The 14,374-nt window shown below is 46.8% G+C and overlaps 1 long non-coding RNA gene across 1 annotated transcript; it reads right to left on the bottom strand.

Moving 5' to 3' along the window:
• Positions 1-1,092: 1,092 nt before the first annotated feature.
• LOC121142360 lies at positions 1,093-13,093 on the bottom strand. Its single transcript, XR_005879361.1, has 4 exons — positions 12,824-13,093; positions 9,702-10,327; positions 8,288-8,445; positions 1,093-1,536 (listed from the first exon to the last, which is right to left on the bottom strand). It is a non-coding gene; the product is annotated as an uncharacterized LOC121142360 (long non-coding RNA).
• Positions 13,094-14,374: the final 1,281 nt, after the last annotated feature.

The raw sequence follows: 14,374 nt of genomic DNA, 5'->3' as shown, positions 1-14,374 counted from the left end.
ACCCTGTCTTGAAAAACTGGGGGGAAAAGAAAAAGAAAAGTGCCTGAACTCAGAGCAATTTGCCACAGCTGCTGTTAGTAGGAAGACATAAGATCCACCAAGAACTGCTCTGGGCAACTTAACATTTAATGCTATCAACTCATTAAATCATTAAATAGCCATTTGCTCTGGGAATTTTAAAGTACATGGTACATGCTCCTCTTACAGGCTAAAAGCTTGATTTGAAAAATAACGTAACTAAAAAAATCTATCAGGAACAATTCAGTAATATTTGGTTATAAAAATTAGCAAACTAAAAGCATGTAACCTTCAGATACACAGCCACCAGGCAGAGAGTTTAAGAAATGATTTTGTTACCATAGCAACAGCAATTAAAAAGAAAAACAGGGATATAAGTTACAAGATACACAGAAAATCAATATGAATTAAGAGTCCAAATAAAACTGGGAGGTTCACAAGATGGTTTGAATGTAAGGAAGGAAATGACTGGACAGCTGAACTGTCCACACCTGTGATCTCAGCACCTGGGGAGGCCAGCCTCGGCTACATATTGAAAATGTCTCAAAAACAGAAACAACGAAAGACCTTGGTCTTTGGAAGAAATGTTTCTGGAAGACAAAACATAGTAAGCATGTTTATTTTCTCTGAAGTAATTGAATTAAAACTGCAGGGTCCTCCCTGCAGGTAGAGCGAGGGGGCGGGAGGGCTGGGCCAGCCAGTCTCTTCCAGGGGGCTGAGTAGGGATGGTGAGTGTCACCAACTCAGACCCTCCCCCCTACTAGTTACCAGGGAAAAATACACACTGAGTCGGGAGTCTGTCGAGGCAGGATCTCGATTTATTCCAACAGGGAGGAACTTATATAGGGCTGAGGTAGGGGATGGGAATCTTAGGATAGATTAAGGTGATGTGAGGAGTAAGGGCCAATAGTATTCCACCAAGCAGGCAGGTAGCTAGGCAGGGGGCAATCTTACATCACATCTGGCTGAGTCACCCCCACGTGGAGGTCACAGGTCTGAGACAGGTCACCAAACTCTAGCCAGGCTTAGGAGGTTACACTGGGCCTTGCATCCGAGCCTTTCTTAGGCCCAACATAAAACAGCTACAAGTTTTTTTTTCTTGACAAGCTGATTCTAAGGTTCAGAGAGAAATAGAAAAAAACAAAATTAGCCAGGTAAATTATGAAAATGAAGATTTGTAAAGAACTAGCCCACAAGCAAGAGCATATTCTAAAACTACTGAAATGAATGCATCCTAATCAAGAGAAATACACGAGGCAGTGGAAAAGCTCAGAAAATCTCAGGTAAAAACGTTTTAGGTTTATAGTAAAGATTGTGCTGTATTTAAAATGGGTAGAAACAGATTTTAATCAATCATATTAGCTTGACCATCGGATGCAAAAATAAATCTGAATCCTTACCTTGCTCCTTATATCAACATAAATTATTGATGGATCAATATTGATGAATGTGAAAACTTAAGCCACAGGAGCACATCATGAGCAGGACCTTGGCGGGGTAGTATAGCCTCAAATAGATCTATTAGTAAGGGAGAAAGGCTGAAAATCAATGAACTGCGCAACCATTTCAAACCTTAGGAAAAGAACTACAACGCAGACCCAAACAGACAGAAGGAAGGAGACGCTGGAGCCAGCAGAGAAGGTGAAGACGTGGACAGCAGAAAGGCCCGCCAGCAGCTGACCCCTTGAAACCAGGCATGATGCCCCATACCATGAACTCCGCACTCAGGAGGTGGAGGCAGGATTGTGAGTTCCAGGCCACCGAGAAAATGAGAGCAAGCGAGGGGGTGAGTCAGAAACAGACAGACAGCCAGGAGAGACAAAGGGAGAGAGATTGACAGACGATTGATTGATTTACTATATAGTCTCTAAATAGCAGGAAAATATTAAATGTGTGGTTATGTAGAGAAGAGTATGATTGGGGAAATCTTTAAAGTGAAAATAAAACTGTCTGTTACACTTTTTGCAAATGTAAACAGATGTTCAGTTCCATGTATGATAGGAGAAATGCAATCTGAAAAACAATGGGATGCCACGCTCCCTGTTATGATGGCCAATAAATAAGCATGGGAAATAGGGTTGAGAACACACATGTTGCCAGCAGAAGAGTTAAATGGTAAGTCTCCGTGGAAGAAAATTAGGCTATAGTTATCAAAATTCCAATGCCACAAATCCCTTGACCATTAAGCCATGTCTATAAAAATTAGGACGACATACACTCATTTGGCATGTGTTTGGTTAAAGACACTCATCTGAAGATACTCCTTGAGCAGTATCTGTAATAGGAAATTAGGAAACAATCTTGATATCTATCAGCAAGGAGCTGTTTATATCATCTATGGCACCTCCATACAGTGACATTCTTAGTAGACATTAAAATGATCAGGGCTGCTCTTTATGTTCCAACCTCAAAATGTCTCCAAGATGGGCTGTTAAGTGCAGAGAAGATAAAGAGGGCATGGCTGTCTATGCCTGTAGATCCAGAGATATTTCTGAATCGACACATGACAGACTGATGATCATGTCTCCTCTATGGTAAGGTGCTGTGTAAACAGGGGCAGGGGAGGGATAAAGATTCACTTCTTAGTATCCTGTTCACCCTGTCTCCACCACCATGTCCATAGATGACTGTACACATCTGTACGCTAAACCAACTATAATGTCCTTCTAGGTCCTACTTGTTAGTTGGGCTGAGAAGGAAGAGCATGGGCTTGGGACAGACCAGCTGGGTGCTGATTCTGAGCTTCCCATCTTTGTCAGCCCAGTGGGCCTGACAGAGAGGGCCCAGGAGCTGGTGAGAAGGCAATGAGAAAAATACATACAGCTCTCGCTCAGTAAACAATTACTGCTTACAGCTTTTCAGGACACAGTTACAATGCCGGGAAGGACAGAAGGAATTGAGCTTTGTACTCAAATAAACACACTCCCTCCCCTTCAAAGTTGCCTCTGAACTGCTCAGGAAGAGAAACAGCAGGCAACATTTTCTAATATGAGCAGCAAGGACATCGCTCCTCAGGAGGAGAAAAAGGTGTTCCAACTGCCTCGACTTCAACCTGGTGAATGCATTGTCATTCAATGTAAATAATGCTCAATGGGACTACAGCACCGGCCAGAGGGGGCTGGGAAGATGTGCCAGGTGATCCTGGGAATGGGAGGGTGATGTTTACCCCACCAGACACCAGGCACCAGGCACCAGGCACCAGGCACCAGGCACCAGGCACCAGGCACCAGGCACCAGGCACCAGGCACCAGGCACCAGGCACCAGGTACAAACCTGCCTCCCCTCAGCTCAGTGAAGAAAGGCATGGAGGTTCCAGGACCAGCTTCAAATATAGATCCGTTTCCATAAAAGCATCAGCAGCTGCTTCTATAAATACCTCGGCCAGTTTTCCGGGGTTCTCATGTGACTTTGATGCCAACCTCAGCTGCGGGGATCCGTCACCATGGTGACTATCCCCGTGACCAGCCTCTCTTCATTCATAGCAGGTTGCTGCGTCCTGGATTGAGGGTGGAGTGATTAAGGGAGGTGGAAGGAGGATCAGGGAGAGGGGAAAGGGACAGTGATGAACAATGAGTAAGGATGAAGTTTCCAGTCCTGGGGGAGACTGCAGTGCTCCAGCCTGACGGCTAGGATGCTCTGACAGAGTTATTGATCTCTCCAGGCTGCTATCACAGGAGGAACATTTGTATTCAGGTCGAAGTAAATAGCTTTGCCTTTGAGTGGAGAATCAAAGGCTCAGAGCTGGAAACTATCCTCCATTACCGTTGTTGGTACTGACGAAGAACAAGACCCAGAAAGGTGAGGCAGCTTCTACAAGGTCACACAGCAAGTCTTTTGCAAAACTGGGGCAACACCCACCATGTTGCATGTCATTCCTGATTCCTCTCCACCTAAGTAGGGCTCCCCTCTGGGCAAGGTCTGCTGTGGCCCATAGAGATCTAAGTATGACCTCTGATGATTGGGACATGGGGTTCCTTTGCTCCTGTGTTACTGAACCTGGATGGAACCATGAGTGAGCACAGACATCATTTAGTCTGTGCCAGGTCAGCCCTGATCCTGACTGATAAATGTGGGAGAGAATGACTAATAACCCATGAGAGGTCCCCCTGCAATTGCTAAATTCAGGGTTAGTTAGCTATGGAGATGTCTGTTTGATCAAAATGTCTCAGACCTGCCATTCAGTGGACTCTCAAATACCACCCTGTTCTGGACCCTCCTGTGCTTCATTCAGGGGTCCAATGAACAGACATGGATTGAACATCTTCAACACGCAGTGCACACAGCCACTGTGTTTAGGTGTTAGGGGTTAAGCAAATCAAAAGCTTTCTTTTTGAGCCAGGATCTCACTATATAGCACAGGCTGGCCTCAAATTCTTTTTGTCCTGCTCCAGCCAATGGAAAGGAACTTTATTTGGTCCTGGGGTCATGGGCCAAGTATGGTTCCAGTTTTATTTGACCTTCTTCTTGGGGCACAGGTTGGTGGTATGGTCATACTTCTTGCACGGAGCTGCAGGTGTGCATAGCACTTGTGGCAGATTATCTTGTCAGTTGTACTTCTGAACAAGGTGATGAAGGGATGGCTCAAAGATGCCACCACACAGGCAAGGCACCAGGTGCAAGGTGAACTCTTTCTGGATGCTGTAGTCTGACAGAGTGCAGCTGCTTGTTGGCAAATATCAGCCTCTGCTGGTCAGGTAGGGTGCCTTGGATCTTGGCCTTGACAGCCTTTTTTTGTTTTGTTTGTTTGTTGGTTGGTTGTTTTGTTGTTGTTGTTGTCGTTTTTGCTTTTTTGAGATAAGGTTTCTCTGTATTGCTTTGGAGGTTGTCCTGGAACTTGCTTTGTAGACCAGGCTGGCCTTGAACTCACAGATATCTGCCTGCCTCTGCCCCCTGAGTGCTGGGATTAAAGGCATGAGCCACCGACGCCCCGTTGGTCTTAACATTCTTAATGGTGTCAGTGGGCTCCACCTTGAGAGTGACGGGTTTGCCCATCAGGGTCTTTACGAAGAGCAACATATTGGCATCCATTTGGCCACCTTGTTGAAGAAAAAAGAGTGGCCTCTTGATTCTCAATCAAATTCTTGATCTTCCTATTTTAGCCTCCAAAATTCAAGGATTACAGGTATGTACCACCATATCCAGTTTGAAGAGACTCTGTGTGCTATTGCCTAGCGGCTTCCAGAGAAACCCAGGCAGAAGTTCAGAAACTCTGCCTCTCTTCACTCCGGTCATGCTCCTACAGCTCGGAACTGGAATCAGTAGCACATCCCTCCTGTCCCTACCCAGCTGTTACCCAGCCAGTGGAGAGACTCCAACCTGAAGCGAAGGAGCATTCATTCCACCTGAGACAGGCGGAGCTTCATCTGCACTAGTCACTGCTACTTGTGTTTACCCAATCAGGACTGCAGCTCCTGGAGTCTGGAGACTCTGCTGCACCTGTGTCTAAAATGCTTCTCTACCTTACAACAGGGGACACGGGACAACCATGCAGAAAGGTTTGGGGCATGTTGGCATTTTGCTCAGCTTTGGAGGCAGTCTGAATCTGAGTCCTGGCTGTCACTTACTCAAGTGGCCTTTAGAGCTTATTTAGCCTCTGAGCCTCAGTTGCTTCCCTTGTGAGAAGGGACACGTCACCTACCTTGAAGAGAAACCGTGGTGAGATATGGTGGTCACAGTGACACATGGGAAAAGAACTGATAAGGCAACCGCTTCTTTTCTACCATAGGGCGTGGAGGAAGGAGGACTGTGCATATACACTTGTAAACACACACACATGCATACTTACAACATACATGCACACCCTTTGTGGTGGTCTGAAAGGGAGTGGCACTACTAGGAGATGTGGCTTTGTTGGAGTAGATGTGATCTTGCTGGAGGAATTATGTCACTGTGGAGGCGGGCTTGGGGTCTCATATATGCTCAAGCCACACCCAGTGTCTCAGTTTGCTCTCTGTTACCCACCTAGCAAGATGTAAACCTCTCAGCCTGCACACCACCATATCCCACCATGATGATAAAGGACTAAACCTCTAAAACTGTAAGACACCCACTTAAATGTTTTCCTTTATAAGAGTTGTCATGGTCATGGTGTATATTCACTGCAGTAGACATCATAACCAAAGACACGCCCTCCCACCATCATCCTTCTCTGTCTTGCCTGATTACCTCCAGCCCACCCTGATGTCCCTCAGTCAGCTATGCCTGCACTTACCAGTGACCAACACAGCTTACCTTTAATAGCAATGGCAATGAGAATTATCCTTTGAACACCATTTACTGTACTGAGCATCTATCATAGACGAGATCACCAGAGTAAATCACTTGTCCATAGTCATACAGCTCAAAGGTAATACAGGTGGTATATGAGCCCACATTTACTGTATTAGTTATTTTTGTAGAACATCTGTCAGAAATGACTAAGGGAGATATCTGTTTGGGCTCATGGTTCAGAGGTCGTAGTCCATCATGGCAAAAAAAGATATAACAATTGTAGTCTATTGGTGTTTGGTGGTGGGAACTTCTAACATCTGCTCACATGGTGATAAGAGACACAAAAGGAGAGCCAAGATGGGAAGTGGGATGGGCATATCACCCTCAAGGCCTATCCTCAGTGGCCTACTTCAGTCAGCTAAGACTTACACCCCAGTGTTCCTACCTACTAAGGACCAAAGTCCAAACACCTGAGCCTTGTGGAGGACATTTCCCATTCAAACCCAAGGAGCTGACCCTACAGCTTGCTGCACACTGTCCCTCATTGCTGCCTGTGCTGTTTCTACCTATAGTGGACATGACCAAAAAAAGAAAAGAAAAAGAAATCATAGACCTTGGAGTCAGCTAGAAACGGGTGTAAAGCTTACATCCACCTCAAGAGAACTGACCCTATTTAGTCCTTACCTCTCCAAATCTTTCTTTCCTCATTTAAAGTTGTTGATGTTTTAAAAGATAAGATATTCTAGGTGTGGGAGCCCATGCCTGTAATCTCATCACTCAGGAGGCTGAAGCAGGAGGATTGAGTTCAAGGCTCGGCATGGGTTGCATAGTGAGTTGCAGACCAGCCTGAGCTACCAGGTAAGACCTTAAATGATGCTTGTTAGTTACTTTTGTAGTTACTGTGATAAAATAGCCTGTCAAAGCAACTTAAGGGAGAAAGGCTCATAGTTTGTGGATACAATGCAGGAAGCACTGGCAGAGGGGAATCTTTATTTATTTATTTAAGTTAGAAACAAGCTTGTTTTACATCTCAATCCTAGTTCCCTCTCCCTCCTCTCCTCCCCTGCCTCCCACCGACCCCCTATCTCATCCCATATCTGCTCCCCAGGGAGGGTGAGGCCTTCCATGGGGGATCTTCAAAGTCTGTCATATCATTTGGAGTAGGACCTAGCCTCTCCCCAATGTGTCTAGGCTGAGAGAGCATTCCTCTATGTGGAGTGGGCTCCCAAAGTCCATTTGTGTACTAGGGACAAATACTGTTCCACTCCCAGAGGCCCCATAGATTGCCCAGACCTCCAAACTGACGTCCACGTTCAAGGGGTCTGGAACAGTCCTATCCTGATTTCCCAGCTATCAGTCTGGGGTCCATGAGCACCCCCTTGTTCAGGTCAGCTATTTATGTGGATTTCTCCAGCCTGGTCTTGACCCCTTTGCTCATCACTCCTCCCTCTCTGCAACTGGATTCCAGGAGTTCAGTTCAGTGTTTAGCTGTGTGTGTGGCAGGGGGATCTTAAGGCATCTGGTCACATGTATCCTCAGTCAGGAGGCAGGGAATGATGAATACTTGTACCCAACTAGATTTCTCCTTTTTATGAAATCTAGGACCCACACCCAGGACTGGTACCATATACTTTTAGTGTGGATCTTCCCACCCCCAGTTACCCTAATCAAAACAATTCCTCAGTCATAGCCAGAGGTTAACACAATCTAGATGGCCTCTCACAGGCATGCCCAGGGACATCTTTTCTAAATGATTCTACATAGTGTCCAGTTGATGTCAATATTAACCATACAGATCTAGTGATATGGCTTAGTTGATACAGTGCTTGCCGTGCATGCCGGAGGTCCTGCACCCAATCCCAGCTCTGCATAAACCCAGCCTGGTGGCATGTGCCTGTAATCCGAGCATTCTGCAGGTAGAGGCAGAAGGATAAGCATTTCAGGAGATCCTCAGCTACACAGCAAATTCAAGACCTACCTGGGATGTATGAAACACTATCTCTAAGTAAACAAACAAAGATATGTAACAGTGATGGGCCTGTTTTGCAATAAGCATTACCTGTCTTCTCTGCTTTTTGTTCCCCTGCAGTTGTGTGTAATGAGAACTGTAGGTCATAGGGGGCGCTCTCCAGCAACATCCTAAAGGCTCCCATGTATCCTGCCCTTTTGTCTCTTACAACCATCATGAAGTCCATCCATACTGTTGGCATCTCTACTCTACAAAGGCAAAGTTCAAGGAGATTAGGAAACTTGCTTTAACCAAGTACAAATAAGAAACAGGCATTAGATTTGACCCCAGATCTATCTGATCACAAAACTCAGTTTCTAAACCAGGATTCCTGGGACTTGTCACCTGGGGCTTACAGGTGACTCCTTATGCATTTCTTCTATGAGAAAGTTCAGTAGGATCCCCAGATTCTATCTCACATGGAAAAGCCAGAGAGTCTGTTCATTTGTTTTCTGTAACTATAGCAACATACTATGATAATCACCATGTACAAAGAAAAGGATTTTGTTGACTTATGGTTATGGAACCTATGCTCACATGAAGGAATTTTTACACACACACACACAGAGAGAGAGAAAATTTCGGCGTGGAAACTGTGGTGTAGCCAGTGATTCATACAGTACACCCCTTAGTCCATACATCTTTACTTGTAAGTGCTCTTTGCAGTAGATTGTTGGTCTGGCTCAAGCCCTTTGGCTTCTGCTACTCTATTAATACTGGCCCCTGACTAGGACTCCTCCTGCAGCTTTGGATTTGTAGGTTTGTCCCCTTCACATGCTCCAGCAGTTTATTGATGAGGTAGATGTTGGAGTGGGCTTCCTCATAGCCCTGGTTCTGGGCCTGAGTGGTAACTGGATTGGTCAGCCTGCCAACTTCCATCAATTTGAGCTCTCTAACAGTGGCCCAGCTAGCTCACACAGCGCAGCGGGCAGCAAGGAACGGAGCCAGTTCTCCTGCTCTCTGCTCTCATGCCCTTGGGTCTGGCTCTGCCACACTCACACCACCAGGTCCAGCTCAAAGAGGGGCTAGAAAGATGGCTCAGTAGATACAAGCGCTGTCCAGCAAGTCTGGCAGCCTGATTTGACCGCAAGAACCCACAAAATAGAAGGAGAGAACCAACTCCCATAAGTTGACCCCCATATCTACACCATGGTATACACACACCTGTGCTCACACATGTGCACATGGACGTGCACACACTCACACACACAAATAAATAAGTAGGTAAATAAATAAATGTAATACAAAACTATCTTAAAAACAAAAGTGAGAAAGGGGAAACCCAGGACTCCATAATTCCCTGCTAAGGGCACGTCCCCAATGACCTGAAGGCCTCCAACTAAAACCACTTCTTATAGATTCCACTACTCCCAACAGTGCCTAACTGGAGGCCAGAATTTGCCAACTGTGCCTTTGAGGGGACATTTGCGGCCCAGCCTCTAACACAGGATATCAAGAGACTTACCCAAGGCCAGCTGGTAGCCATCAGTCCTACAGCTCAGGGCTCCTGAATCCAGAGATTCAGTTTCTCCCTTGCCTGTGACTGAGATCCTTGGGATGGAGATGCTAGGACTGTGGGAGCTCGGCCAGAAAGCCTCCAACCATGGAGGAATTTGCTTTGAAGACAAAGGATGACTCCTGGCAAAGGCAGTCATTCCTATTTCTGCTACAGACAAATGGGTGGTTGCCACGGATTCCATGATAAATCTTTCTGCTAAAGATGATGCATCACTTGGGGCTGGTTACAGGCACAGAATCTTTGGACATTATACAAGTCAATTACCGAGACCAAGGCTTCAGCACTGAGCAGAGATATTTTCATCGAGTGTGGCTGTAACAGAGCCAGACAGTCCCTGGGATCCAGCTAGGAAACAGTGTCTGCTTTGTGCTTTATACTGGGGTGATGAGGAGAGGTGAGACTTGCCTCCACTCCCATCAAGATGGCCTCTACTTCATGTTTTCTTCCGAGGTCACCGGAAGGCAATGAATCAATCAAGAATATTTAGCACGTTCTAGAATCCTCAATCTTGGATGGAAAGATGGCTCAGCACTTGCCATCAAGCCTGCCAACTTGAGTTCCATTTCCAGGACCTGCATGTTAGAAGGAGAGAAATGATTCTCACAAGTTTTTCTCTTAATGGCACACATGCATGCACACCTCCACTGCCCAGGCACTCAAAATAAAAGAAGTAAAAATAAAATTTTTAGAATCCCCAGCTTATCCTTCCTTGCTCTCAGCTACCTGCAATTAAGAAAAGAAGTTTCCACTCCATACTAAACCCCAAGTGCAATCTGAAAACACAGCCTTGTCCCTTCAGCCCCAGGAAAGGCAGTCTTCTGTGCCCTTGCTGTACATGAGCCCCAAAATCTCCCAGATTATCTCTCCTGCCCCTCAAAAACCTCCTGGAGAGTATAATCTTCCAAGTGATGCCATTCCCTGGGAATGGTTCTAAACCAGCAGCTCCCCAACCCTTAACTGAGAAGCACCTAGCCAGGCCTTCTGGGGCCATGGGTTTTGACCCTAAGTGTTTGCAGATCCTCTGGCCCAAGCATGACTTTCTTCTCTCAAAATCAAAACTTGCCACCTTAGCTGATCCCTGAAGGCTTCTCCTACTTGTCATAGTTTTGGACAGATCCTTAATCCCTCTGTACCCCCAACTTTCTCATCTGAAATTGTGGCAATGGTCTGCATAGTACCAAAATGCAGGGTTCCAAAGAGACAATTAGAGGTGGCCAGAGCATAAAATGAGGGGGCTGGAGCTGGTCAGAAATAAGGAGATGAAAGATTAAACCTTGAGCTTGAATCAAATGTTATTCTAAATGCTTAGATTTTATTTTAAAGGTGGTGAAGAAAGCATAGTAATAGAACTGCCAGATTTAGCAAGGAGAATGCCAGACGTCCAGTTAAATTAGAACTGGAATCGCACATCCTGAATTTTATGTGGCAAGCCTGTATGGAAGTGACAGAGAAAGTCCTCTGGATTCCAAGTAGAGGATATGTTTCAGAACTTGGGGCAAGGTGACTGCATAGGGGTTGTCATTATATACCAGACAATCATTAAAGCTAGTATTTGCTGAACACTGCTTTGCCAAGCACTATTTCTTAGAACTTTACATACAGGATTCATTTACTCTCATAACAAGCCAATGAAATATGTGCCTAATATCACCTCTACTTTACAGGTGAGGAGACTGAGCACAGAGAGGTTAAGTAACTTACCCCAGGCCACACAGTTAGCTAGTGACAGAGCAGAGGTTGCAGGCAAAACCCCAAGTAAACACCCTGCATTGCCATGCAAACCCAAGTCATATGGTGAAAACCAAATGAGAGAAACCACATTAAAGCTCTCACCCACTGGAAAGTGTGAGACAGGGACTCTGGGAAACCCACCGTGTGGCAGATGTTCACAGTTCATATCATTTGATGTGCTACAAAGGAGGAGAGTGGAACCAGAACCAGAAAAAAAAAACCCAGCTCCTCTTCAGAGCCTTGCATCTGATGCTCCCCTCCATCCCGCCACTGCTGCCCGGTATGCGTAACTGGGAGACTTCCAGACAGAGAATGAGCTGTGGGGGTGCAGAGCATCCACACAGAGGCCAGGAAGGTGCTTGCAGCCCTGGCCAAGGGACACACAGGAGGTCCCCTAAGATTTGGGAAGTACCATCACCAACAATGATGGCTGACCAGGCTGAGGCCTGGAATAAGAGAACTGGAAGGCCACATTAACCAGACAGGAATGATGACCAGAAGGGACTGGGCCCTCGTGGGGACCAGAGGAAAGCCATGTTTAGCTTATCAAACACTAAACTGATGGAACCAAAACAATGAATCAATTGAAGCCCAGAGATAATAATGACCCTGGAGTCACAGGGAAAGGGGGTCAAGGCAGAAACGGGGCCTGGGGTCTTCTGACTGTATCTGCTGAGTCGGGCATTGATGGAGTCCTGCTCTAGACTCCAAGAGAGTACTAAAGCAAGGCATGATGACGGTACATGCCTGTAACCCCAGGTCTCAGGAGGTTAAGGCAGGGGGACCACAAGTTTGAGCCAGTCTGCATTGCATGGGCAGGACAAGGCCAGCCTGGGCTACATAGTGAGACCCTATCTCAAAAAGTACCAAATGGGGGCTGGAGAGATGGCTCAGGGGTTAAGAGCACTGATCTGCTCTTCCAGAGGACCCGGGTTCAATTCCCAGCACCCATATGGCAGCTCACAACTGTCTGTAACCCTGGTTTCAGGGGATCTGACACCCTCCATACCAATGCAAATAAAATAAAATTAATAGTTTTTTAAAAAGTACCAAATGGAGGGGAATGAGGATGGAGATGCCCCAAAGTGCAGGCCATGGTCAAGGTTTCAGGTGTCTGCTTTAGGCACTCAGCCTTTGGCCCCTCAAGTGTGACACAGAAGCTGGGGCAGAGCTGGGCTGAACTCAGACACTGAGAACCAAGAGACCGCTGCCCCCCCCCCTCTGTCTCACACACACAGAGTTTTGCTTTGAAAAGGTTCAGTAACTGGCTTAAGAGGGTAAATGGGAAACGCCCCGTGAATCTAGCCTGTTATTCCTTCCTGTGTCCTAGGCTCTACCTGCTGGCTTTCACGTGCTTCTGTACTTCCCTCCGGTCCACCAGCTCCACCAGCTTCCTTCTAAGACCTTGAGACAGAGCCCGTCCCCAGCAGCATCTGCAGAGAATCAGGCGGGAGACAAACGTGCCACCTCACATGTCAGCCAGCCTGGCTGCCTGCCGACCTCTTGCCTTCCACCCGCAATACGCAGCCCGCATTACCCCTCCCACTGTCTGGTTCACAAAATATCCCTGCTCATCCGGACTTCACCCCTCTGGTCCACCACCCAGGGAGCTGGTGAGCCAGCAGTGGGGGCAGCATGAAAGGCTCAAGGGGATAGGAGGAGGCTCCAGCCCTGCCAGCCTGGAAATGTACAAAGCCCATCCCTCGGGACCAAGCCCGAGCCTGACGTCAAACCGAGGCTGAAAATACAGTCTGGAAAGTCACGAGGTGCCCATGAAAAACGAGCTGCCCTCCCCAGACAGGGACGTAAATCCCAGCTTCTCAGAGTCCCTGAGCAGTAGGAAGAGCCTCAGAGCCGCCAGAATTTCTGCTGAGAAATTCCTACCTCCCTAGTCCCACGTCAGGGACTGCCCTGGACAGGACACCTGCACTCCCTCCCTCCCCAACTCCTCACGCGTGCACACACTGCTAATAGCAACCTGCACCTGACAGAAAGGGGAGTGGACGAGGGGGAGGGGCAACAGTGGGTCTAGCGCCCCCTAGGGCCTATCTAGAACTTCTCTAGCTAAGCCATAGTGGAGCGAGGACCAGACCTTACTCAGAAGTCCCAGAGAACCCACATGTGAAGCCCACATGCGAAGGTGAAGGTCCCTGGCCACACCAAGCCCTGACATCGTTTGCTATTTCCTCCAACTAGTTACCTTTACAAGCTCTCCACAGTCATTCCTTTATCCTAGGGAACACAAAGGCCCAAGGTCTCCGAATGGCCTAATACACACTTCTCTCAGTGGTAGACCTGGAAATGGAAATTCAAATTAACCCTTTCCTCTCCGAGTTGTTTTTGGTCAATAGAAACCCTAAGGTAGGCATCTTATATTAGATGAAGAGAAAATGATTGAGGGAAGGATTTAAAAAGTGTTGACTGATGGAAATTATAAACATATACATTGAAATACAGGTGTTTCTACAACGGACCAGAGAGCCATAGTGTGAAGGTGTTTCAAACACCTTCTTCCAAGACATGTATGTGTTCCTGTTGCCCTCAGCAAGCTACTCAGCTGGTTCTGAGAACCCCGCCTGACATGGGGTCAAGTGCCCGACATATGGTGGCACCTCAAGCAATTCTATTGAACTGGTGTGGAAGAAGCTGGTTTGAAAACAGCTTAGGACGTGGGGAGGGGACAGAAACTGAACTGGTTTGTATAAACAGCCAGAATAAATTGACTCCTTGAAAGTTTTACACCCAAATAACTTTAAGCTGCCAGCTAGGTTGCAGGATGTGGCTTTGACGGTTTTTCATTTCCCAGGGACTGTGGCACACAGAGAGCTGTCACTGGTGGCATGGAGCATCCATCCATGCTCCATCCATCCATCCATCCATCCATCCAT

Source organism: Mesocricetus auratus, unplaced genomic scaffold (genome assembly GCF_017639785.1).
Source record: "Mesocricetus auratus isolate SY011 unplaced genomic scaffold, BCM_Maur_2.0 Super-Scaffold_100009, whole genome shotgun sequence".
Lineage (NCBI taxonomy): Eukaryota > Metazoa > Chordata > Mammalia > Rodentia > Cricetidae > Mesocricetus > Mesocricetus auratus.
This window is presented reverse-complemented; position numbering and strand designations above follow the sequence as displayed.